At 37.1% G+C, this 27234-nt stretch overlaps 1 pseudogene; it reads left to right on the forward strand.

Moving 5' to 3' along the window:
• Positions 1-17041: 17041 nt before the first annotated feature.
• LOC143393313 (U4 spliceosomal RNA) lies at positions 17042-17159 on the forward strand (annotated as a pseudogene).
• Positions 17160-27234: the final 10075 nt, after the last annotated feature.

Raw genomic sequence — 27234 nt, forward strand, 5'->3', positions numbered from 1 at the left:
TGTAAATATAGGCAGCCTCCACAAAGTGTTAATTCTGCAGGTTTGCATAACAACAGGGGCTGTGTAAGGTACAAGCAAGGCTCCCTTACCTATATTTCAAAGGATGTCAGGGACCCCTAACTTATTGCAGGGAAGGGGCTGTTGAAGAGCCCTACTAGGGCAACGCCTATTGGAAGCATGGCAGTGCAGCCACTACTGTGAGTCCCTACTAGAGTAATGCCCAGTGGGTCCATGGGTTTGGGGTTGCTGTGAGATTCCAGAACTGTAGGATCACCCATGTGCAACACCAGCCTTTGAAGAGCTGTAGACACTTGACTCCTACCCAGGAGAGCAGAAGTGTGGGCTGAGCTTTAGCAAAGTCATGGGGGTACTATTGGCATCAAATCAATATTGGCATTAGATCTGCCATTTTAGGTCAGGAACCATTTTATCTAGGGACTCCTAAATTTTGATTTAGGAGCCATTTTATCTAGAGATCCTGAGGCATTGCTGTTTAGCCTCCCATAAGAACATGTGCCTGCTAAACGGTCAACCCCACCGCAGCCCATGACACACTACCCCCAAGAAGCTTATGAAATTCCTCTTGGGGGCTACAAAGCTGCTCTGTGAGTGCCGACATGCTGTTGCTCTCCTCAGAGGGACAGCCTGTCAGTTTGCTCCTTGCTACTGACAATAAATCTCTAGCATGAGATTCTGGTGTGTGGTGTGGTCCTTGGACTTCCTGTGGACTTTGTGAGTGTCCCTTCAGGTACAGATTCTTAAGGCCTGTGGACCCTAGCTGTGTACCCATGTGCACAGGCTGCAAGACGTGGAATCAAAAGACATAATTTTAGAGTTTAGGACTTCCTCTTGTGTTTTGAACATATCTGGTGTTATTCCTGTTTTCTTGACTTCTTTCTCCTTTTTGGCAGGGGAGTGACTATCTCACCATCATATTTTGGAAGTGCATCACTTGGTTTCAGTTCACATCTCAGGGTGAATCTTGCCCTAGATGAGTTGCTGGACTTTTGAGTTGCTTTGTGTTAGAGTGAGTTAAAGCTTTGGTTTGGGGCTACTGAGATGGAAAGAGGGTATTTTGTATGTGAGAAGGACATGAACTTGGAGGTCTAGGGGCTGAATGCTATGGTCTGAAGTTCATGCATTGGAGGTGGTGCCTGTGGAAGGTAATTAGGGTTGGATGAAGTCATGAGGGTGAGGACCCATGAGGACATGGGTGGCTTTATGAGAAGAGGAAGGGAGAACAGAGGTAGCACATGTGCATTGTCTCATGATGTTCTCTGACATGCTATTGCAATATAGATCATGGAGGTCAGGTAGGTTCTTTGGCTAATACGTTTGATGAATGAAATCCACAGACACAAGGGTGAGAGTGAAGTAACAGGATTTATTAGAGTAATAGGAATAAAGAGAGCGGAACTCCCAAATAGGGAGTGAAAGTCTTAAGAGAGGAATCCCCACTGATGGTTATTGACTAAGGGTTTATATGGATGCATAGGTTTAAGGAAGTCAACCACATGCCTTACCAAGTGTCCATGAGATGCTCATGTAGCCTTTAGTCCAATCAAAATATTGATCAATTACTTGTCCTTCTTTGGAGACACCATGGGCTCCAGGTCACATGTGTCTGGAATTCCTATGGACTCAGGTTACATAGGTCCTGATTGAAAATAGCCTTTTTTAAGTGAGTTTCTTAGCAAAAGTCTGCAGCTGTTGTTTGAACTCTGCTGCCCAGAAGTTCCCCAGGGGCCCATTTCCCAGTCTCCAAGACTTATCTCTTCTCCTGACTTCATTATGTTGGAGCAAAAAGGCCTTTGCCAGGCAGATCAGGCACCATGCTCTTAGTCTTCTCAGCCTTCAAAACCATGAACCATATAAACCTCTATTCTTTATAACTCCCCTGCCTTTGGTGTTTTGTAATACCAACAACAACAACAAAAAAAAAATAGAAAAAGACACAATGTGAGTATTTGAGTGTAGCATGTAATAGACAAGTATTTGTTGAATAAATGAATGAACACATGAATGAACAGTTATATAAGTGAAGAGAGACAATTAGTAATGGTTTTAATGAGGGATCATTTTATTTTCCTTTTTTAGTACTATTAATTCACTTAAATGTGTTCTGTCTTGATTAACTTTCATGTAGCTATGAATAAATTCAGCTTCTCATTTCAAATGATTTTGCCTTACATAACAAGAAATCAGGATTACAGGCTGACAAACGAGTTTATTATTTCTTAAGCTACCCATGGTTATGGTCTACAGAGCAACAGTGAACAGAACACTGATTAATGGAATTGTTAATTGTTCCTTCCTACTGAGGCCATTAGTCATAACTAAGGTAAATGGATCGTCTCCCATTGCTTTAGTAAGCAATTGCTGCTGAGGCTTCTTCTCTTCATTTTATACTGAGACAAATTGGACTTTTGAGTCTAGCTGTTACAAGAATGGACATAACTGTGAGATGAGCTTGCTTTGTCAGATTTACTTCTCTCACTGTAAGTCTTATTCTGCGTTTTAACGCTGAAAGGCATGTGTTATGTAGGACAGACCTAAATGGTGATTGGCATTTTAAAAAATTACTGAGGCTCACTTTTAGAGTTGCAACTGAATTGTATTAGGGTAAGACTAAAATCAGGACTATCAGAATCTCCCCAATATGATTCTAATGGGCTAGCCAAAGTTGAAAATCACTAGCTGGTTAACAACACAGTTTCTGAGGAACTTTATAAATCCCTGGAACCTGAAAAGGGTAGAAAAAGAGGCAAGAATGACCCTCGGACCCACCAAAGCCTCTTGCTGCTGCATCCCTGCATTTATCACCTTCATCTCTCAGCCTTGGCCACCAAGCCCCAGAGAGAGGCTGAAGGAGGTGCCATGGGAGATAAAGCCAAGGTGGAGAATGGACCAAGACTGTCTGCAAAATGTGCTCCTCCAATATCTGAACAAAACTATTTTAAGATTTATTTTGGTTCATGGTTTCACAGGTTTCAGTCCATAGGCACTTGGCCCCATTACAGAGCCCAAGCCTGAAAAAGCTCTTCAAAGAAGGGAGAGAAGGTATCTAAAGGGGAAGTGGGGAATGCTGACACTGGGTGGATGGAAATAAGCCAGCAGAAAGTGGAGATGCCAAAACAGACTGGGCACGGAAAGGTACCAAGTGAAGTGTGCATTTTTACATTTGGTGACTGTACCATTTGAAATATTCCTTTTATCGAATTTTACAAAAATGCAAATTTTTGGTTTACTTTTTTTCTTTAAACTTTGTTGTTAGCACACAGAGCAATTTTTTTGTGGGGGGGAGGGGCTGGGGTGTCATTGATAGAATGTCTCCAAAGCTGGATCACTGGGGAGAAAAACACCTTTTCCTGCTGATTTTGAAAGACTTCCTCTTGGCTCCCAGGAGGATGGATTCCCTCAGGATGGCACACCTGGCCACCTTGGCGCAAACACTTTGTGGTATAGAAAAGCTCAGATTCATCCTTATGTCCTCTGCTCCCTCTCTGCCTTTGGCATAGACTTTGCTGCCTTAAACCCAGAGACCTGTTGGAACTTGACCTCCCTAAATTGGCTTTACCAACATGTCAGGCAATCTGAAGTTGCTGGTGGCATCAGTGAGATGGTGTCCCTCCAAGGGATTCCTTTTCTGGATGGCAAATCTGGATGGTGATAATTCTGCCATTTTCATCTCATTTCCTTTAAGTAAGAGTGGACTTGTGAAAAGTTGGGTTATGAGAGCCTTACCTTAATCAGTGCATTAATCCACTGATGTGAATTAACAGGGTAGTAACTGTAGGCAGTGGGGGAGGGAGGAGGGAGGGTTAAATGTGAAATGTCAACATCACTCTAAATTCTCCCTAGTCAGAGCCGCACATGAAGACATTATTGGGTTCTGGAGTGGCATCCTGATTTTGGTAGTCCATCCAAGAAGGGAGTTTGAAAGCTGTGTTGAAGAATGTTTGGCCACATCTTGCCTGAAATACCATGATTAATTGTGAAAAGTATCTTTAATAAAGACACAGTTTGACTTGAAGGAAAAGAATTGAAACAGAAGAGAGGTTCTAGGAAATCCTCTGTGTTCGTCAGTTTTCTGTTCCTGTTAAACAATATCTGAACAAAACAATTTTAAGAGGAAAGATTCATTTTAGTTCATGGTCTCACAGGTTTCAGTCCATAGGCACTTGGCCCCATTACAGTGGGCATTTTAGTCAGCATTTTTTGGTCATTGTGACCAAAAAACCTGAGAAGAACAACATAGGGGAGAAAAGTTTATTTTTAGGGCTCATGATTTCAGAGGTCTTGGTCCACAGATGACCCACTCCATTGCTCTGCATCTAAGGTGACACAGAATACAATGACTGAAGGGTGTGGGGAAGGAGAGCAGCTCCGGACAGGGCAACAGGAAGCCCAGAGCTCCCTTCACCAGGGGAAAATATAACATCCTAAGGCATGTCCCCAGTGACCCCCCTCCTCCAGCCATCCCTCCGGCCTATAGTCACCACCCTGTTAATCCCATCAGGGGATTAATGCACTGATGAGGTTAAGGCTCTCACAACCCACTCATTTCACTTCTAAACTTTCTTGCATTGTCTCACCCATGAGCTTTTGGAGGATGCCACATATCTAAACATAGCTGTGGGCATGGGTGAGACAGAACAGATTGGCAGGTGTGTGGTGGAAGAAAACTGCTCACCTCATAGCAACCAGGAATGAGAGGGAGAGGGAGAGAGAGAGAGAGAGAGAGGGAGGGAGGTGGGGGGGCAGGGAGTAGGGGCCAGGGACAAATATACCCCTCCAGGCAAGTCTTCAATGACCTGCTTCCTCCTAGGCCATACCTCCTGTAGTTTTATCACCTCCAAATAGTCCATTCAAGTATGAACCCATCAATAGACGAATCCACTGATGAAATCAGAACCCCTATCATTCAACCATGTCCCCAAAACTCCATCTCTGAACATTGCTATGGTGGAGACCAAGCCTGCAACTCATGAGCTTTTGGGGAACATTCCAAACCCAAACTATAACCTCTGCTTCTGTTCTCTAGTTTACCCTCCTGTGAAATGGGGAAAATGATAGCAGAATCCACCTCATAGACTGTGAGAGGATTAGATGAGTAAATATGTGCAAAACACCTAAATGTTTAATACATAATAAGTGTAAATAAGTATGAATATTTGGTAGACAACAAACTGTAGTAATAGCTAATGTTTATTTACTATGCTGAACATCATTCAAAGTGTTTTTAAGTCATTGTCTCATTTAACACCATACCATTTGAGGATAATACTATTATTATCTCCACATCACAAATGAGGAAAACTGAGGTACAGACAGAGCTTAAGACATTTTTTTTTTTTTTTTTTTGCAAGGCTAACCCTTGCAAAAAAGATGTCCCAAGGATTAAATCTCAGGTGGTTTGAATTCAGACCACATAATGAAAGTGACAAATTGAATTGCAAAATAAAATGTGTTTCTGATAAGTACGAGACAGTTAAATATTTCAAATGCAATAAAATAAAAAGTTCAATATCAGAAGAGTTCCCAATTGTGCCAAAAATTACCAAACCTTTGTATAAGCATCTTATTTCCCCTCATATTTCTTGCCGTGAAACACGAATATTTATTCAGAATACTTATTGGCTTTTGACAGACACTTTATTCCAGTCAATTGGCTATATGTATTTCCCATATTTCCACTTTCTCTTCCTTCTGTTACATTACTAGGGATATTTGCATGAAAATAAGATTTCATTTGAGCTGAATGTTTGTTTCTACCTTTCCCTTCAGAGGGCATAATGATTTGCACAGCTGTGAGTTTCCAAATAGTAAAATATTTCTTCAAGTTGGTAACAATGCAAGAAACATTTGTGATACAGTTTCTCTGCAAATTTCATCCTTATATTTAAAGGAAGGACAGTTCCATGGAGTGGGGAAGATGTCTATGAATGACTTGGCTGCCAAAGTGCTATTACAACTACTATAGGCATATTTCCAAAGGTCTAAAGAATTTATTTAAATTTGATCCTATTTTAGTCACAGGAAGAGCCCTGCCTTTCCCTTTGTTTGTGTCAATTTAGAGTAAGGATTTTCGAAAACTATTCCACTACCTTTTAGCTTGTTGATCTTGTATGGATCTCTGGCTAACCGTTTCTCTTTGTGCAGCTGCTATGATTTATACATGAGTCTATTCTTTTCTTTTTTGTTTCCTTTTCTGTGATAGCATTTCCTAATCTATTTCAAAAAATTTAAGGAATGCTTCCTTTGAGCATTATGATGTTGTTTAGATGAGAGCTCTTGAATACTGTACATTGGACTTGTGTACTTAGCACTTTCAAGATCGACACTGAAACTTCTTTTGGTTCCAATTTGACTTTTATGAATTGGCTCATGCAAGATGGGTCAGTGTTTCAGTTTTAGCTGTGTTAAATTATATCAATGTCCTTGTTTTATTAAAATAATGGGACAATAGTAAAGAAAAACAAATAGCTAATATTAATGGTAGTCTGTCTGAAGTAAAAAAGGAAAACTTTTGACATGCTCAATGTAATGGTTTTAGTCTCAATTTTATGTGAAATCTCAATGTGAAAAAAAAACCCATAAAATTAAAGGAACCCTCTGAAGTGTTGAAAATATAAAATATTTTACCAAAAAATGATAGGAATTGTGTACCCCTCCTCGGCATATAGGGCAGAGTCCTCCTAACCTGAATTATACAGGTTCTTTATTTGAACATTTGTGCATATTATCAGGAAAAAAATGCTACCTAGAATGGCGTACAGCTCTTAATAAATATAGTTGACGAATGTTCAACAACTTGTCTATAAGACATAATCCATAGACTGTATTATGCAGAACCAATCAATGGGTATATATTAAGTGACAACTAAACATCCAAACCGTGATCATGTTCAAAGTATACACAGGAACCCAAGAGTATCCATACTATTTATTATCCATAGTATTACAGCATTTATTATTCATACTATTTATTATGGGACAATACAAATCAGAGATCTTTCACTTGAAACTGTCATATCAGTACTATTGTTTTTTTTTTTTTTTTTCACCATACCAAACTGCCTATCACTTGCTTGTTCTAGTGAGGATACTACAGTAAGAGCAAAATGATCCCTATAGTAAAGCAAATGCTGTAATTTTCATTTAAGATCTTTCTGTAGTACATGGAAAAAAAATAACAAATCAAGATCAAAACCAACCACTAGAAATATTTTTTTTCCAACCTGTCAAATGACTTTACATGTGTTGTTTTTCTCCTATAAGAATGACAGGGCCATCATAAGAGAAAACTCAGCTATACACAATATTGTAAGGCACCAAATTGTTCACAATCCAACGACTGTTAATATATTTGTTTTATATTATTCCTGACATTTTTTTCTATGTATTCATGTAGAAATACAAACATGTGTATGGATAGAAATATTTTTAAGTGAAAATGCTGTTGAAGTGTAACCGAGGATGTAACATTGAAGATGGAATACACTAATGAATCTTAGGTAAATTTTTCTTTCCAAAAGAGATTAGTTCTATTTAAGTGATTGTAATCAGTTATTTTAAGCAACATGTCTCGGTTTTAGGTAGCATCAGCGTATTCCTTTGGAAAACATGTAATTAGCATTCTTCTACTTTCTCTCACTGCTCTGCCCCACATCTTTCAGTATTTATTAGCTATGTTTTAAACTGTTAGAGTTTATAAAATTTACCATCTGTTCTATAAGCTCAGTTCCCCAGATGTTCAGTCAGAACAAAACATTTGCTGGATTTAATGTCATCACCAATTTTTATTATACATTTTTATTCTTTACTTTTTATATTTATTGGTATTCTGGTTAGCTGGATTATATAATTTGATGTGGAAGTGGAAAATGGAGAGAACTCAAGTGGGCTAGATCCTGGCACATCCTATTCAGGACTCTTTACTAATCCAGGGATGTATTTTACTTCTATGGCCATGAACTCATGACTCCAAATTAGAGGTGCCAGATTTAACAAATATATGAATATATGGAAACCCGTTAAATTTTAATTTCAGATAAGCATCAAATATATTTTTAAGTACAAATATGTTCTCTGAAATACTGAGAGGACACACACATAAATATGTGTAAAATTTATCATTCTATCTACGTATACACACCTATATCCTATTGAAAGCTTGTTCTTAACTATAAATGTAACAGTGGTCTACTTTATTCTTTGAATATAAATAACCCTTGCTGCTCCACTACGGCAACTTATTTTTAAAATGGGCATGTTTTTCTCTCTTTCTCTCCCCTGCTCCTCCCTAGTCTCTGCCCTTCACTAATCTCAGGGGAAAATAGGCAGAGTTTCTGTCCTTGGGTACATACCCACCATAGGATTGAAATGGTCCAGACTTCAGGGATGGTACCGGAAGATCTCAGAAATGACTATCTCCCAAATTACCAAGTGCATTAATACTTCAACAGATGCCATGTGGAATGTAGCATTTGAATCACCTGTTTAAAAGCTCCCTGTTCCTGCTAGCAAAGCAATAAGCCTTCTTTTTTCTTTTTCTCAAAACTATGTCCTCTTTATTGAATTGACATTGGGAATAAGGACTGAGATTGTTTTGGAGATACACACACACACACACACACACACACACACACTCCTATTGTTATCTAGAATACTTTGTCTAATTCTTTGGTAATGGTCTCCCTTTTATTTGTTTGTTTATTGCTTTTCTGGTACTGGGCCTTGTGCTTGCTAAGGAAGCACTCTATCACTGAACTACTTCTCCAGCTCTGGATTCTTAAGTTTATGAATATGTTCCACTATTTTGTCCTTCATAATTCTTAGTATAGCAATTGGGTTCCTAAAAAAAGAAATTTGTAAGTTCAAGGAGATATGTTGCTTTTAAAAAATGATGTTCTGAGTAGGAATGCTACCTTTGTTTTTAATGGAAGGCTGAGAAGTAAGTTTCAAAGAGAGGTAGGTATGAAAGAAGAACATTTTAGTTTGTTCTTCTTATCTTCAAATATTTTTGTTGTTGCTTCCATTTTGAGGAATATGTAGTTTGAAAAAGATGAATAATATACTCTGTGTAGAGGACATAGTGCATGTGAATCACAGAGTAGTGAAACAGGGTCAGTTGGGAAACTAGATGCCAAGCAAAATATTTTTCAGACTGACCTGGCAGCCACCTGCACCAGAATCCCCCAGGGTGCATGTTAGAAATGCAAATTTGGGGCTTCATTTTAGGCCTATTCAATCGTAATTGCAGAATGTACCACCTAGGACTTTGCATAAAAAGAGAAAAATAAATAAGCAAAATGTCTGGATATTCAGGTGAGAGAGATTTTTACATATGCTTAAATTTACTAGGAACTGCATTAGAATTTTGAGATTGTGTAGAATAATTTAGAAGGAGTCAAATCATGAAGAGTTTAGAAAGTGCCAACTTTGTCTTGAGGGTTATAGGAGCCCAGAGAAAGTCCTCAACTGAACAGGTTCTCATCAAATTTGCCTTTTGGGAGATCACTAGGAAGGATATGTAGAGAATCAGGGGAGATTTCTTTTATATATATATATATATATACACACACACATACATATATGTACACATACATACATAACATACATATATATATACACACACATATATTCTTTGATATATATATATATATATATATATATATATATGAAGTTCAAATATATTTTGTAATGAATACTAAAAGAAGACTACATTAAATTAATTTAAAATCGAAAATCGGGTCAAGAACTGAGGGTCTTGAATAAGCTAACAATAGCAGAATCTCAGGTAGGAGAAGAGTAATCTGAGACTATTCGTAAACTAGTTTAACATCACCACAACTAGGAAAGAATATCCATTTTATAATATTGTTAAAGAAAAACTATTCTGACACTTGTTAAGTGGTAAAGCAGACTCTTGAGATAGGTATAGGACTACTAAATGGGGTTTTGCAATAGAGAAGAGAGATTGGACTGAACTCTGAATGCAGTATGGAAAAGTGGGAATTTATGGCTAAAGAGCAAAATATGGGGTGGCTGGATAGAAATTTATTAAGAGGAAAGAAACATCAGAAGTAAGGAGAGACACTGGGCTACACTAACGCAACAGGATCCTTGCTAACCCTGGGCTCTTATGGAAACGCCCAGGGAAGGGGACTAGTCAGGCTCAGAGGTTGGAAAAGCATCTTTGTCAATATATGAAGAAATAGAGTTTTGTAAGTGAAAAAGAAAGTAAGTTATAGAATAGGAACCAAGGAGTGCAAATATAAAGTAATTTTCTAAAATTTAATAGCAAAACTGAGCTGGGGCATGAGTCCTAAACGAAAACAAAACATATGTGTACACACACACACACACACACACACACACACACACACAAAGAGTCCTTGTTGTATCATACACAATAGGAATACTTTTTTTTGTTTGTTTGCATGATTTTTGCTAATAAACAGTCACTTTCTTCCTTGTCTGAAGATAGGCACATCAATATAATAACAGGCAAGGCTGAGAGGCAATCAACCTTGAAAAGTATGAATGCTCTTTTGCTAAGTATTTGTCAAGCTAGTGTGGCCACTAGATAATAAGACAAGATATAAAACCATGGTTCTGCACCCTCATCTCAACAAAACATGCTACTGTCACGTTAATTATGTACTTCTATTCTTGAGGGAGCAGGATGTCAAGAGAAAGAGTGTTTTGATTAGTAATACCCATTCACAATCCACTTGAACCTTTCTTCATAAAGTTAACTACATATTTAGATGTCAAATGCAATTCTTCCAATTTTCTGTAATCAAGTCGGTTTTCTTCTCTAGGCTATTGCCTATGCACAATCAGTGCCCCTGATTGGATGCGATTGTTTTGCTTTTTTCTTCCCTGAGGAATAATTGATTAATTGGCAGTCTGACCTATGTTCTGTTATTTTTCTAAATCTTCTTAGGAACAACTTTTGCCAAACACTTAGGCATTCCGGAATTCAATGCGTTGACAGAAATGGAGTTACCTACCAGTAAATTACCAGCTCATATCAACTCAAATATAAGCACTGCTTATCAGACATGCTTGAAAAGTCTAACTTCTAGCCCTAGTCAAATTTAGGCAGCTTACTCTATCTATAAACATTAATATACAGGAGGAAGTTATGAGTAACAAGAAACAAAAAAATAGAAAGAAAAGAAATGTAGTTGAACCTAAAAAGTTGGACCCTAAAGCTGAATCAAAAATTAAAACCTCCATGATGATCATAGAATCTGGCTTCCCTTTATCCTGCAGGGTGCTGTCTTTATATTTGTAATTTTAAAAAGTGACATTTCAATTCAGAAAAAAATCCACACATAATTGAACAAATTCCAAAATATTTTGATAAGAAGAAGAATGGAATATTGTATAAAATAATGTGTATATCCATTGCTTTGAGTATTAGCAGCAAATTTAAAACACAACAAAATAGATTTGGAGTAATAAAGCCGTATGCCAAACACAGCAAGGATATTTATTTGCCTGTTTGTTTTTTCGGTAAAACAATTTCAGCACCAGAAGATGCATCTTTTGGTTCTTTTTTGTTTTATTTTTAAAATAGCTTGTTGCATTTGGAAATCAAATAAATGTGGAAAATGCTCCCCTATGTGAGCCTGTTGAAATCTAATTCATTTTGAATCCTCATCTTCTTTCACATTGCACTGAACTTCTTGAGAGAGATGTATTCCCAGCCACAGCACAGCTTACATTTAACACACTCCATAATTGAGTCTTTATTCATTTCTTTGTAGGATTACTTATAATTGCAAAGGGACTCTCAGTCCTTTTGTGGAGACCTTAAAGAAGAAACCATGCATCCAATTGAATTAAGCAAAATGTGCAATGGCAAGAAAATTAAGTAGAAGAATTAAATAGCAAATGGATAAAACATTTTATTAGTGCTGTGCAGGCACTCTTGAGTTTAGGTCATTGTAGAAATGACAAACTCAATGAGTAATACCCTACCAGGAAGGGGGAGTTGAATAATTGGCTGCTTTAATGCAGCTTCCTCCTGTACACACCCACACCTTGGGGCTAAAGAATTGATTTTTCTACATAAAACTGGATCTCAAAGTTAAAGTTGCCTAGATCTCCATCATTCCTTGTAAGAGGTGCGGCATTTTTTGCATGAGACTCTGGAACTCCCTTGAAGGTCAAGACTGGGGCTCTGGGGGTCTAAGTTGAGCAATCCAAGGGGAGAAAAATTCCTCTTCCCTGTGATTTCTGCAACCTGCCTTGAGTAATGAGGTGTTTTGCAGTTTTCTTCCATTCTCACAAAGCAGAGAGGAAAATAAGACTTCAAGTTGGTGCCTGGTGCTCTTTTCTACTTAAAGTCTCAGATCAAGTGTTTCCTTGTTCGTTGAGCATATGCATTTTGATATCTGTTAAACCTAAGATTGGGGACACAGACAAGAAAGACTTGTGCTCAAGTTGCTCACAGCCTAATAAAAGTAAGAAACCCCGACTTCCTTGTGATTTGCACATGCCCTGAGAAAAGCAAACATAGGCCTTAGAGCACAAAGGATGCCACAGAGCTGGCTTCAGCCTGGGCTGCAGCTCTGCTCCCCTTCTTGGAGGCTAAATAACGTCACAGAAATTTGCTTCACGTGTTACTTTGCTTTGATTTATCCCTGGATAAACCCCGTTTCGGGAAATAACTCTTTGAGCCTAGGTTCAAGTCTCTGGGAGGTATAAGATCTTTCCCTGCCTATGTTCTAACAAAGGATGAATGAAACACTCTTCTCAGGAGTCAAACTATGTAAGTCATAGGAGTGCAGGTACAAACATGTAGATTCTTTTTTTTCCCCTCCTATTTATTTTACCAGGTAAAAATAATTCTTATTTTTACCAAGAGTTACATATTTAGCTGAATCAATTCATGTTTTTCAGGTAAACAAAAGCCAATACAGTCCCAGGGAAAACTGAAAGCTGATATTGATACTATTTTGTGTGTACCAGTTTACTATAAATGGTATTATGAAGGTTACAGATAAAGAGATGCATAGATCAAGGCCTGTGGGGAGGGACATGCTCTCCCCAGGTGAGATGCCCTCCAAAACTTCCACATGTTTAGCTTTCTGGAAGCTCTCTTAAACCCTGTCCCTTTAGATTCTTATAGAGATTACATTATATGGGTATGAGTGATTGAACTGTTGGATATTGGTGATCAACTTAACCTTCAGTCCTACTCTCTTTTCTGAAGGTTGGAGGGTAGGGCTGGAAATCACAACCCTCTTACCCTGCCTTGGTCTTTCCAGGGACCAACCTCCATCCTGAAGCTACTGAATAGCTTCCAGTCAGTCATCAATCAACTGATTAAAATACAGGATGGTCTTTTTCCAATTAAAAAAAACATGGCATAATAGATAATGTATTTTTTTTAGGCTCAACCAATAGATAGCACAGTAATATAAAATTCTTAAGAAGGGACAAATATTATAGGATGGCACCACATTTGCTTGCTTTCTACCTAGGGACATTTCTTAGACCCAAATGGTTTAATATGGTAGACACTAACCACATTTGGTAATTAAAATTAAATTGAATAAAAATTTTAATCCTATTTTCAGTTAAATAATATGCATTAATTATTCTCAATAGCCAGATGTTGCTAGTGCTTTCTCTGTTAAACAGTATAGAATAGATTAGTTTCATCAGCATGGGAAGTTCTTTTGGATGGTACCACTCTAGCCATTAGTGCAAGTGTTTGAAGTCCAAGTTGTTGACACATTTCTCTTGTATTTTTTTTTTTTTTTTTTGGTACTGGGATTGAGCTCAGGGACGCTAACCGCTGAGCAACATTCCCAGCCCTATTTTGTGTTTTATTTAGAGACAGGGTCTCACTGAGTTGCTTAGCACCTTGCTTTTACTGAGGCTGGCTCTGAACTTATGATCCTCTTGCCTTAGCCTCCTGAACCACTGAGATTACAGGTGTGCACTACTGTGTCTGGCTGATACATTTCTCTTTGAGTGAAAGTTCAAAAGCTATTGATAAGTTCCAGGATGGTGAATCAACTGGTATTCATGAGGTATTATGTATAGGGAAGAAAACTCTAGAAAAGAACTTCCAGAAGGCTGCATGAGGGACAGTCTCCTGAAGACTGGGCTGTACTGGTCACACTTGGAGCCAGACCACACGAAGAGAGTGACTATTGTGTGACTGAGATCATAAAGTCTGTGAGAACTTAGAAGTATATCCTAGCAAAAGTAGTCTTGGTGAGAACCTCAAGCATTCAGCTGAGGCTGTAGGAAGTTTCCACCTTCAAAATAATAACCGCATCACAGGTTAGAGGCTACATTCTCAAGACTAAGAAAAATTGATAAAGTTTCATATTAATCCTGATGAACAAGCCTGACATGCTGAACTTTGTAGATGCAAAGATACTGAGGTTTAAAACACATATTCAAATGCATTAACAAATGGTGGATGAACATACAGATGGATAAGAGCAAATGTATATAATCAAATTGATATAATCATTTATATTCATACAGGTGTATTATTAATCAAGTGGATATAGCAAAATGATGCAAAATATAGAAGATGTGCTATAAGTGTTCACCAAACAATTTGGTCAAGATTTGTCTGTTTCAAATTGTCATAATAACTCTAAAAAAACAATAAGCATGATAGAATGGAAAAGGATTGTTAGAAATATAATGATCTTCCAAACTAAAACATATGTTCTTTTAAATGAAGACAGTATAATTCAGATGCCCTATATATTATCTATATTATCCAATTATAAAATAAGAAGTTAATGGTATATTAAGCAGGAAAATATGACATAAAATATGACACAATAAAAATAGTAGTCAATATATATAGACCTTGAGATGCTCTAGCATTAGAAGATTCAGAACTTAAAACACTCATTGTGAACAATGTTTAATGAATTCAAGGAAAAGGGAATGGAAAAAAATGTCCATCAATAGGAGAACAAATGAATTATGGGGGATTCATGTAACAGAATAAGTCACAAAGCCATTAAAAGGATATACTACCGACAGATATAATACCATTGATAAACCTAAAGAACATGATATTGAAGGGGATAAGTCATTGTAAGAAGAGTATATAGTGTGTGGTTCCATTTGTATGACTAGGCAAACTAAGCTACTGTGAGAAGCATTCAAACAACAATTCTGGAGCGTAGAGATTGACAGAAAAGGGCTATGAGAAAACTCTGGAATGAAGGAGCAATTCTATATCTTCTTTGAAGTGGTGGTTATATAGGTTTATACTTGCGTCAAACTCGTCAAATTCTGTATTTAACATATGATTATCACTGCATATCAGTTTTGTTACAATAAAGTAAAACAAAAGAAACATATTCATGCATTAGTAATAACAATGACTTTTTCTTGAGATTTATTTAATATTTTTAATGTTAAAATTTATATTTAGTAGCATTCCTGTTGGGTCTAGTGTTTCTATTTGAATTTGTTACAACAAATGTGACAAAATGATCTAATAGAGGAGATTCGTATTGTTTACAGATTATACTGTTATCAACATTACTATATGCTTATTATATGCCTGTGTAATCTACTAGGAACTTTATATGAATTGTCTCATTTAACATCTTAAAATAACCTTATAAAAGGAGTTATGGTCTCTATTTTACAGATTAGCACACTGAGGCAAGAGGTAAACTATGTTGTTCAATATCACATAATTATCAGTGGATCCAAAATAAAATTCGAGGTATTATGGTTCTCAGTCTCATACTCTTAGCCTTGGCCTAGTATCTGATGCATACCACACACACACACACACACACACACACACACACACACACACATTTTCTTTATAATATTTACATATATCATAGGCTGGATTTATTATGGCAAGGAGTGAAATGTGTTGCCATACATTAAAATATGCCACAATGTTATGCAAAGAGAATACAAATTTTCAAGGATGTGAAATCCAGCTCAGAAATGCAGGCATTAATCATGTTATCATTTCATGCCTCCAAAGTTCATGACAGCACCTGTGGTAACTGTCGAATTCTGCTTGGCTTTCACACTGTACTTTACTCTCTCTTTACACATCTACCTTCATTTTTCTGCACCTCTCCCAAACTCCAGGCTGCTTAGTATTCTATTCACCACCTAAAATCTTCACCAGGTTTCTTTTATTCGTCTACTTACTAAAATTAATTAATTCACTGATGTTTTCATCCATCCACTTATCAAAGCAGTTTTATCAAAGCTGTTTTAACCCAGCAACTCCATTAAGCAGGATGGATAAAAACAGTGAAAAAGATAAAACCTATTTTTTCTTTTTTCTTTTTTGGGGTAGAACTTCTACTATATAAGTGGAAAGAGATGGCAAACAAGTAGTTACATAATTAAACACAGTCAAACCATGAAGGAGAAATACTAGGTGTTATTATGTGCAAACAGCACAGGGAATTAAATATATAATCAGGACAATCTACATAATTTGCAGAGTCCCATGCAAAATGAGAATTCAGCATTCCTTATTTAAAAGTTATTGAGAATTTAAAGATGGTGACAGTGGAACAAGCAGGGAATTCTGTAGCTACAAAGATCCTCTGCCTGTTTAACAGATCAACATTGTGGGGAGGTCAGGAATGGCTGTTCTGAGTCAGTTTTCATTTCACCTGAGACCTGAAGGATGAATGAAAATCAGGAAGGTCGCTTTAGACTTGGATTTTTATTAGCTATTACCCTTTGAGCCTAATGTACTTTTTTTTATTTATTTTTATTGGTTGTTCAAAACATTACAAAGCTCATGACATATCACCTTTCATACATTTGATTCAAGTGAGTTATGATCTCCCATTTTTACCCCAAATACACATTGCAGAATCACATGAGTTACACATTCACATTTTTACATAATGCCATATTTGTGACTTGTATTCTGTTGCCTTTCCTATCCCCTACTATCCCCCTCCCCTCCCCTCCCATCTTCCCTCTCTACCTCATCTGTTGTTATTCAGTTCTCTCCCTTGTTTCCCCCCACCCTTCCCCTCACAACCTCTTATATGTGATTTATCGTAGCCAATGAGGTTTATCCGAGGTGCGATTATTGCTAATTGAAAACTTTTCCCAATACCCCGCCGTGACGACTTGCAATGTACTTGTTTTTATAGAACTACCAGCCTCACATAGCCCAAAAGCTATAGATGAAGCAGTATTTTTAATCTGGGTTAGGCTGTTGGTAGTGGAGATTGTCCATCTTTTATCTTACCAGGTCAAGTTTCTTTCCATGTATGAATCAAAAAATAAAAATGCTAGAATCTTATGACTCAGAATCTTTTCAAAATTAAAACTTGTTAATAATTTTCATTGTTTCTTAAATATTTATGGGAGTTCATTAGCCTGAGAATTTGGCCAATGAAGGAAAATTTTGGCCAATGAATTTGGCTTCTTGTTTTACATCTGCCTCTGACCTTGAACAAGGTATTCTTTGGATCAAAACTTTCTAATTTGGAAACAGAAAGAAATGATATTTAAGTTTCCTTTCAGTCTGAAGTTTCAAACTACTGACAATAGCATTTTCTAATTTTCTTTAGTAAAAAATACAGTAGTTAATTTTATCCTGATCTACTTCTTTGGAACATACATTCACAGCGTTGATTGAATTGGCTGACAGCATAAATACAGCTATAGCTGCCAAAGGCCACCTTCAACAGGCAATCTCTTTTCTTAAACAACCACATTAAATCCCTAAGGTGACCAGTGCTATTCCATTCCTCCATTAGTTAAAGGTCACCTCTACTAGCAACCAATTTTTGTACCTCCCTGGGGTATCTGCTTAAGACTACATTCATTGTCTATATTAACTTCTCCACTGCATCTGTTAAATATCAAGGTAATTAAAGACTTATATAGACATGGAGTCACTTTATTCTCAAGAATAGACTTTATTTTAAACCATGAAACTTCAGAAAATGTAGTCTCAAAAAGATGAGCCTAACATACTTTTAAATTTCTCGAAACTTTCTTTCTTGTAAGTTTATTAGTATTATAGGGTGATTCAAATACCTCTGGTAAATGCCAATTTATGCTGTATTAATTAAAATAGTTTAGGTGATTCTGTGATAACAAAGGATTGTCAAATCTCACAGACATAGAATAATGAAATGTTTATATCTCGTCGAAATCTTTGTTAATACTGACAAATGTCCTATATGACACCACCCAGCAATGCCAACTAAGACCCTACTATCATGCAGCTGCACCATCATGATCACTCCTTAATGCAACAGGGGCAAAAAGCATTGGTGGATTCTCTTTCTGAGGTCAAATACATGACCTGTAAGTGACACACATTGCATTTGTTTATAAGCCACTGGTTAAAAAGAGTCATGTAGCCCACCTGAATGCATGGTTTCAGGGAATTGTAATCATCCATGTGTGCAGAACAGGAGGCGAACTCTATGAAGTGTCTATAACATTTCATACATTAAAAAGCTGATTGTAAAAGAAGAATCTATCTGAAACTTCTGGTTTTCTTAGAATTGAGTTTCGATTAAAGCATTGTTACCTAGAAAGATTCCAGTAGTCTAGATGGCTAAGCACACACATATCAGTTCCTATGCTATCTTTAGTTTATGATCATGGTGTTGTTTAATGTAGATGTTATTCCTTGTGGATGTGTTTCTGCTCTGTATTGCTGGGGTTTCTTTCTTCTTTCATTATCTAGTTGTTGATTGAGTTCCCACTGTTTCCCAAAAGACTATAACTAAAGCTTGATGCCTTTCTATAATGAGCTCACAATAATCTTTGAACATCAATTAGGCCCATAAATAACATGATTTCCTGAATCAAAAATCATAGAAGGACCATATTCTGTTTCAACCATGTATGAACTGGCCTTTTGATAGCACATCTTAAAATTTTTAGTTATGCATGAATCACAACACACTTCATGGGATGTAAATATATGATCTCTGCTGAATATTTTCCAAGATATAAAAGCAAAATTGGAGAATTCAAAAGCAGAAATAAGTCTTAGTATTTTCTCACAGGAACCTCTGTATATTACTGCTATGGACCAGGAGGGTAGTTTTTAATATTAGGGCAAAATTTCACAACTAAAGTTTCTGCTACTACTAAACATGGTGTTTAATGCCTATAGTTACTTTTGAATAGCAAAATAGAGCCCTGTCTCTAGTAGATTAGAAATCTGGTCTTCAATATGTTTAGAGATTTATGTGTGAATCCCCCTGTGCATTTTCCATAATTGATTATTGGTTGAAGCCTTACCTAAGCCTTCTGTTATTAACGATAGGCTCTCTATTAGATGTATTGCATCTCTTTTCTGTTTGCATTTAGTAAATTTTGATAGATCCCACTGAGCAGTGACTCTCATAGGCATTCAATAAGTAATGAGGAATAAAACACAGTTCCTAATTTTCTGGAACTTTCTGAGTATTGTAGGAAATGCGCATTTGCATACTGCATAATAAGTCCCATGCTAGAGGTAGTAGAGGGTGTTATAAGGGCTCAGAGCAGGGGAACTCTCTATCTTGGAGCTCAGAGTATATGTGACCTTTAGTCAGCATTTTAGCTGTTGTAACTAAAAGACTGGACGATAATAAATTTTGAGAAGAAAAAATTTAATTTGGTTTCAGAGGTCTTAGTCCACAGACAACCAGCTCCATCCCTCAGGACTCCAGGGGAGGCAGGGCGTCACGGCAGAAGAGTGTGGTGGAGAGAAGCAACTCACGTGATGATTAAGAAGGAAAGAGAGAGAGAGAGAGAGAGAGAGAGAGAGAGAGAGAGAGAGAGATCCCACTCACCAGATATAAAATATATACCCCAAAGTGTGCTCCCAGGGACCCACTCTAACCCCTGAGCTCACCTGGCTTTCATTCCTCTGTGCTTGTGTCCCTCCATGTGGCATTGTTCTATAAGATTTTAGTCATACTGGATGAGGGTCTCCCTACTCTAGTATCACTTCACCGTATGTTAAACTAATTACATTATGTATAATATATATAGTTTATATATATTATACATAATATAATTATATATATTACATAATATAATTATAGTTTATATATTATATAGTTTACATATATTATATATTACATAATATAATTATAGTTTTCATATATTATACATGATATAGTTATATATAATATATATATATATATAATATATATAATTATATATTATAAGCTAATTATGTTAAACCAATTATATCTGCAAAGACCCCATTTCTATATAAGTTCACATTCTGAGGTTTAAGGGGTTTAGGATTTCAGCATATCTTTTCTTGCAGAACAAAATTCAATCCATAGTTGGGTGTGGTGGTGCACAACTGTAATCCCAGCAGTTTGGGAGTCTGAGGCAGGAGGATCAAGAGTTCAAAGCCAGCCTCAGCAATTTAGCAAGGCCCTAAGTAACTTCATGAGACCCTGTCTCAAAATGAAAAATAAAAGGCCCTGGGAAGTATGAGATTTCTCAAAAAACTAGGAATGGAAACCCAATTTGATCCAGTTATCCCACTCCATGGTATATAGACAAAGGATTTAAAATCAGCATACTACAATGATGCAGTCACATCAATATTTATAGCAGCACAATTTACAACAGATAAGCTATAGAGCCAACCTAGGTAAGCTTCAGCAGATAAATTGATGGTATATATACACAGTGGAGTGTATAAACACACTCATGAAGAAGAATGGCTTTATGGCATTTGCTGGTAAATGGATGAATCTGAAGACTATCCATGCTAAGTGAAATAAGCCAGTCCCCAAAAAACCAAAGGTTTAATGTTTTTTTTCTGATATATAAAGCTAATCCACAATAAAGCAGGGAGGGAATAGAACTTCAGTGGAGTAGACAAGAGGGGATGAAGGGAATGGAGGAGGGATAGGAATAGGAAAGGCAGTAGAATGAATCTGACATAACTTTCCTATGTATCTATATTAACATACCACAGTGAATCTCACCATCGTGGACATCCACAAGAAATTAACTGAAGAAAATAACTATGGGTAAATAGCAGAAAAAGAAAAAAAAAAAGGTAGGCTAGGGATGTAGCTCAGTGATAAATGCCCTTTGCTTCAATTCCTAGTAACCCACCAAAAAAACAAAACAAAACAAAACAAAAAACACAAATTCAATTTATTAATGTATCCTTAAGAATTTTCCCATTCTGTATCAAAAAATGATAAATGACTTAAAATAAAAACAAAAATATAAAACATGATTATGATGTATGTTTTTTATTTGGGAGAAAAATTATTTTGAATAAGAAAAAAATCCATGTAGAAAAATTTGTTGAATTTGATGTATCAAAATGAAAAACATGTGGCTGGGTGCAGTGGAGCACACCTGTAATCCTAGCGGCTCGGGAGGCTGAGACAGGAGAATCACGAGTCAAAGCCAGCCTCAGCAACTGCAAGGCACTAATCAACTCAGTGAGACCCTGTCTCTAATAAAATATAAAATAGGGCTGGGGATGTGGCTCAGTGGTTGAGTGCCCCTGGGTTCAATTCCTGGTGCCAAAAAAAGAAAAACATGTCTATGAAAGAGATATTTTACAACATGTATAGCCAGATGGAGTATTTCAATTTCCAGGGAAAGAATTCCTCCAATTGAATACAAATTAAGAGATACCATCAGTAGAAAAATTACCAGGAAAGACGACATGTCAGTCCATGGGTGAGGAAATACAGATGGTTATACCAATGTGCTTGTGCCTCCTTTCTAGCCTTTACTCATGTAGCCTCTCCCCTGGTCAAGACATCTTCCTATACTTTTATGTTCTTTGTCCCAAAATCTGCATCCAACCCTCCCTCTCTCTCTCTCTCTCTCTCTCTCTCTCTCTCTCTCTCTCTCCCCTTAATCACCTCAAGGTCAATGTCACAAAGTATTTTTACCCACCCTCCCCATGTCCTTCAAGTTATGCGCCTTCCTCTGGTCTCCCTGTCTCTTGTCTTGGATTCCTAGTTCTTGAGAACCAGGCTTATGTTGAGTTCATACTTTAATCCTAATATCAGAACTTGCATTGTCAGAAGTCAATGAATTACCCATTTTGTTACTGAAAACTTCCTGTAAGGAAACATTTATTTAGTAAGGTTACCGTAAGTTTTGGTACCAGAAGAATATAAATAAGCCATTCTGTATTGGACAGTGATCAAACAGATCATTTGATCAATTTGATAAAGAAACTCCTTACTTCCCTACATTTGTCAAGAAGTTCTGAACTCAATACGATGCTGAATGAAGAAGTAATTAACCTATTCCAGGGAAGGTGCATTTATAATGGACATTTTAGAAAAAGCGTTTAAAGTATTTTTAATTGGGATGTTATAAATTCAATTAAGAGTGCAGTATTATTATAAAGAAATAATCAGGATAAAATACTGCAGAATTCCACACCTTCCTATGCTATATTGCATTTTGGAACTTTCTTTCCTTCTGAAAAAAAGAAATGAGCTAGAATAGATGGACCAGGATACTATGAACTATACCAACTAACAGGGATGTGTTAGTATCAAAGAAGAAAACTCAGGACATCAGAAGGGACTCAACTATTGTTCTGGTAAAGAGAAGAACAGTAAAGCAATGGGTAATACTTTTAGCTCTTTTCTTGACAGAATTAAGTATATTATCTGATTATTAGCCTCTAGTTCTTACTTTGTGCTCCAAAAATGACTCATAGACATCAATTTATGTCCTAAAATTCCTTCATTTACTTTCTAAAATATACATCCTATCCTAATTTTAACAAAATTGAGTGTTATCTCCTAGCACACAGATGGGGTATGGATCTTTAGATGAGTCTATGATCAATGACTTTTTCACATCAGATAAGCACGCTTATTTCTCCATCTCTCTAAATTAAATAAGTTCTAGTTTGGGACCATGGAAAAATCAAGTTTTCTAATTTATATATTTTATAGTAGTCTAATATTGCAGCCACACATATATAAAGAGATTTCTTTTTGAAGTTATCTTCAGGACTAGTAACTCTCAGAATTATTCAAACATCAACCATTCCAAATAATTAAAGAAGAAGAAATGAATATGTGCCATCTCTGTGTATGCTGAGACATAAGTAAGTTAAGTTATTTAGGGTCGTGTCTGATAATTTCTGCTCCCACAGTTGACAAGTGTAGTGCTGATTGCAGTGTAATTATAGCCTTCCTTGATGTTTGTCTCTTAAGACTTTATTTTGTTTGTTAAATTTTCTTTTTTTCTTGAATCTGGGGGAAAAGAGAATAAATATTTCTTTCTTTTTTTTTTTTATCACTAAGCTGCTTAATTTCAAGAACTCATTCCAGCGAAGGTACCCAACTGTGCTACATTGGATAATAAGGCTTTTACTAATTCATTGGCAGCATCTTGATAAACAATACTTAATGATGGATGAAGGGAATTTAGTTTTCACCTGACAGGAGAACAAGTCTTTAGGCTATTAATAAGTGATACACAACCTAAACTGCTATGAGATGAAACTTTGAGGATAGTATATTTTGAATTATGCAGAACTAGCATTTCCCTGAAGGAATATATTTTAATAATCCTCTTAATTTACTTATTATGTCTGATCTAATAATATCTCCTTAATTTTCATATATTTGTGAAAAAGATGTGTATGATATTTTAAGAAAACAATCTTTTAGTACTCATAGTACCACTCTAACTCAAGATAGTCAACAAAACATTATCAACTCTGTGTCTTTTGGAGACCCCACTTCAGTTAAATGAAGCATCTGTAGCTCGCATATGAAATAAAGGGCATGAAGGTCAGTAAAATTTAGAATCTGTCTCATAACCATATCTGTCTGTTTTTAGTCAGGTTTTTCACTGCTGTGACTAAAAGACCGACCGGAACAATAGTAGAGGAGGAAAAGTTTATTTAAGGGCTCAAGTTTCAGATGTCTCAATTCACAGACAGCAGGCTCTATTCCTCCGGGTTCAAGGTGAGACTGGACATCATGAAGGAGAGTGTGGCAGAGGGACGCAGCTCATGAGGTGACCAGGATGCAGAAAGAGAGACTCCACTCTCCAGATACAAAATATATACCCCCAAAACATGCCCCCAATTCCCACCTCCTCCAGCCACACCCTACCACTTCAGTTACCACTCAGTTAATCCCTACCAGGGATTAATTTGCTGATTGGGTTAAGACTCTAGCAACCCAATCATTTCTCCTCTGAAGCTTCTTGCATTGTCTTACATGTGAGTTTTTTGGAGACACCTCACATCCAAACCATAATACTGCCCTTTTATTTTGCTTAGTGAAACACTTTGTTAAGGAGGATGCAAAGATTAGCCTCATACAAATGAAAACTATGTTATCCATTTGGATTTAAAGTAGTATTCTTCCTTTTGTGGGGAACCATATGTATTTTAATGTCATTTGTTACATCCTAACACTTGTAAAAATGAGTTTGAAGTGGTTGGCTAAAAACAGAAACAAAAATATTGTTAATTTTACATTGTAAGTACAGAAAGATAATTGTAGTAAACACAGGAGTTACCTAATTGCTACTCATGGAAGTTAAAACCTGTGTAGTTTTTGGTAACTCCAGGAGAGTCAAAAATTATAACAAACTACAGCAAATGGTAAGCATAAATTCCATAGTTGTTTAGGAAGAGATAATGGTTTTCTGAAAGAAAAGTGTTTCTAAAAAGTGGTCTAGGGTTTATTAAATATTTGAAATGAAAATGTTCTTAGTTGTACAAGTGAAGGTATGAAAGAGATGCAGAAGTGAGTAATCATAATATATACCTTTATACATTTATTGGGTATACTCTGTAGATCAAGAGCATATAACATATCTTACATTCTTCCTAACATCCTACATGGAGCAATTTGCCTTGTATTAGGTTAAGCAAAGCAAGGTTCAAGAGGTTGCCTTTACAGCTAGCTTAGTGGATTTTTGGTTTCTTCCACTTGTCATCCAAAATCTACTTTAGCCCACCAGTAGCACTTACTGCTGTTGAGAATGGTACATCCTTGGGTCATTCACTAGTGGTAGTTTCAAAGGGCCGGGGTTGCAACTGTTGGGAACCTCGTTCTGTTAGTCAGTTTTCCATTACTGTAACAAATACCCAAGACAATCAATTTAAAATCAGAAAAGGGTTATTTTGGCTCATAGAGTTGGAGGTTTGTTTCATGGTCAGTTGTCCTGATTGCTCCTGTGCCCATGGTGATGCAGCACATCATGGTGGGGAATATGTGGTTGAGCGAGTTACTCACCTCATAGTGGATGGAAACCAAAGAGAGAAACTTAAAGGAGCAGGATCCCATTGTTCCCTTCAAGGGCATACCCTGTGTGATCAGAAGATCTCTAATACCACCATGGGTTGGAAACCAAGCCTTTGACAAATGGGCTTTTGGGGGACACTTGTGGAAACCACAGCCATGTAGAGAAAAATCAGAGATTGGATGAGAAGTTGGAAAAGTTGACTAGAGATGATTTCCACAGATGAGCCTATTATTAAAAAAGAGAGAGAGAGAGAGAGAGAGAGAGAGAGAGAGACCTAAGAGGGGTAATGGGCCATCAATTATTACTCAAAACACAAAACATAATCACCTACATAGTTTTGTAGCTTATTTATCAAAACTGGTTATTATTTGAGTATATCACACTGTTTTGTTTTTCTATAACACAAAATATAATATCTTTTTGGATGGGTTACTGGGGATTGAATGCAAGGGTACTTGACCACTGAGCCATATCCCCAGCCCTATTTTGTATTTTATTTATAGATAGGGTCTCACTGAGTTGCTTAGTGCCTTGCTTTTGATGATGCTGGCTTTGAATTCAAGATCTTCCTGCCTCAGCCTCCTGAGCAACTGGGATTACAGGTGTGTACCACCAAGCCCAGCTAATTTAAATAGAGAAATGAGCCTACCTGAATATGAAAAAGAGAAAAATTTTTCCTCAGAATATGACATCCTTGATAATCTATCATTTCATATTGGATTTTGAGCTTGCTAGAAAGATTATCCAATAATTCATTATTTCAACTTTAAAAAAAAAGGTTTTATCATTTTAAAATATTGGCCCAACTATCATCTGTTTATCTAATCTATATCTACCTATTGACCCCTGTCTCAAGAGCGGGAAGGAGGTGGCCAGATGAAGAAAGAAAGAGAGGCAGACAGGCATGTTATCTCATTTGAGAATGTTGACTGCAAACAAGAGAAAAACAAAACAAAACAAAAAAAAGATAGGGCTATGAGTGGACAGTGTCAGAATGAGGCATCTACATTACCTGGCAGGCATTCAGTAACTAGTTGGCAAAAGTATAGATGAACAAAAAATGAATTAAGTTAAGGTCTCAGTGCCAGATATTTTCTAGAACACAGAGGACCTGAGGAGACCCCTTTCTTCCTGAAGTAGTGGTGAAGTGTCTCAAGACCTTTGAGGGTACTTTGTCCAGTTTCTCTGGGTTCCCGGGAGGGGAGGGATGGAATGTTACTGGGAATGGAAGCACGGGCATACCTTCGATTCCTCTAAAGGTTGAAGAACACCCTGGATACCTGTCAGTGTTGGAGTAATGAGGACTGAGATCTGATTGCATGAGAGGGAGTCAAGAGAGAAGTGGATGAGGCTGTCATGGGTTGGAAGGAAGGGCATGCAAAAAGCATTGTTTTGAGAGCTGAAGAAAGCAGTACTGAGCTTGGGACCAGATAGATAACAGTGAGTGCACAATGCCAAGCTCAGGACAGGTGCTCTGTTCTGCAGCAGATGAGCCAAGCCCTATACCTCCAAATCTGCTTACTGACACACCCTGGCAGAGAGAAAGGCTGGCCTTTTCCTTCAGAGAATTTTATTTGTTGAATCAGGAAAGCTGAATGCATGGAAGCCAGGAGTGAAAGAAGAAAATTGCAAAACAGAATACTTTGCCATCTATAGTCTGGGAAGGAAGGGAGCTCCGAGCAAGTTGCAAGGAGTGTGTGTGCAGGAGGTGGTCTTAGGGTTCTACCTGCATTTAGAGTAATGAAAGAGTTTTGAAAATAGAAGGCTCAGTTCTAGTGTTTGGTCTTCATTTTGTTCCTTGTGCATGTGACCGTCGCCATCTGGCCAGGCTGACGAGATGAGCTGAGCTTGAGGAGCTGGCTGTATTAATGATTAAGAAAACAGAGAAGACACCATACAAACATGAAAATACCTTTTTCTGGAGTCAGGGAAGGTGTCAGCTCCCATGCTGGAGGGCAAGAGGAGTGAGGGAGGCAAGAGGCA

This window comes from Callospermophilus lateralis, chromosome 2, assembly GCF_048772815.1.
Source record: "Callospermophilus lateralis isolate mCalLat2 chromosome 2, mCalLat2.hap1, whole genome shotgun sequence".
NCBI lineage: Eukaryota > Metazoa > Chordata > Mammalia > Rodentia > Sciuridae > Callospermophilus > Callospermophilus lateralis.